Source organism: Pteropus vampyrus, unplaced genomic scaffold (assembly GCF_000151845.1).
Source record: "Pteropus vampyrus isolate Shadow unplaced genomic scaffold, Pvam_2.0 Scaffold268, whole genome shotgun sequence".
Classification (NCBI taxonomy): Eukaryota; Metazoa; Chordata; class Mammalia; order Chiroptera; family Pteropodidae; genus Pteropus; species Pteropus vampyrus.
In genome coordinates this window covers 1,045-2,153 of record NW_011889049.1, presented here as the reverse complement: position 1 = coordinate 2,153, position 1,109 = coordinate 1,045, and positions in this window count along the sequence as shown.

Genomic DNA, 1,109 nt, shown 5'->3' with positions numbered 1-1,109 from the left:
TGTTCGGTGGTGCTGCTCTGTGGTTGTGGGGCTGGCGACCAGTGTCCCTGCCTCTGGCTCATCCTGAGGCCAAGCCCTCCAAACCTGTGAGACCAGCACTCCCGCTGTGCCGGTGGGCACCCTGAGGCCCAGGCGGCACACTGGCTGGATCCACGCCTTCGGCCCTTGGGGCTGGGGTCCTGGCCTGCCGAGTCCATCTGCAGGGGGCTTCAGCAGCCAGCAGGATGCCTGTCCTGGCCACTCCCAGCCCAAATCCACCCTTTCTGAGCCAAAGTGGGTTCCAGCTTCCTGGCCCTGCCATTATCCGGATGCCAGGCCGTGAGCCCCCAGCCCATGGGGTCCTGGAGGAGGGGTCAGTGCCAGGCACATCACACAGGTTACCATAATAGCCTGAGGCCAGGGGAGGAAACCGCACAGAGGGAGCTGGGCCTGCTCAGAACCACACAGCAGGGAGGGTGAGGAAGCTGGAGCCTGCGCTCTGAGGCCCAGCCCTCTCCCAGGCACCATGTACCTTCTGGTGACAAGGCCATCGGGGGCCAGGGCTGGCAGGCACAGCACAAACTGTTGGGTCCGCACGGCAGCAGCTCACCGGTACGGCCAGCCAGAGCCTATGACTGCACTCACTCCCTCACAGACACCGGCCTCGGCCTGTCTCTGGTTACGAGAACCTCCAGTGTTCTGGTCACCCCTGGACCAGCAACCCCCGAGACCGTGAGCTGTTCAAGGCAGCACATGTCTGATTTACAATATATCCAGCTCAGGGCCTGGCACACAGCAGGTGTTCAGGGCGTGTGGAATGAATGAATGGATGGATGGATGAGTGAATAAATGAAGTCCTGTAATAGTTCCTGGAAGTTCATCCAGCTCAAAGAGGCTAAGATGCTCTGGCCAGGTGCTGGGAAGAGGGTGCCAGCTAACAAAAGTTTTCAAGTTCATCGAAACTCAGACCCCGTGTGTCTACTTCTGGCAAGAAGACCTCTAGAGTGCCCACTGGCTCCAGCCTCAGAAGCAGAATTACTGGCAGCGGTCCTGCTCAGGGAGGGTGGGGACCAGTGGTCACCGAGCAGCTGGCTGGTCCGTGTTGGGAAGTAGCTTTGAGGGAAGGTCCT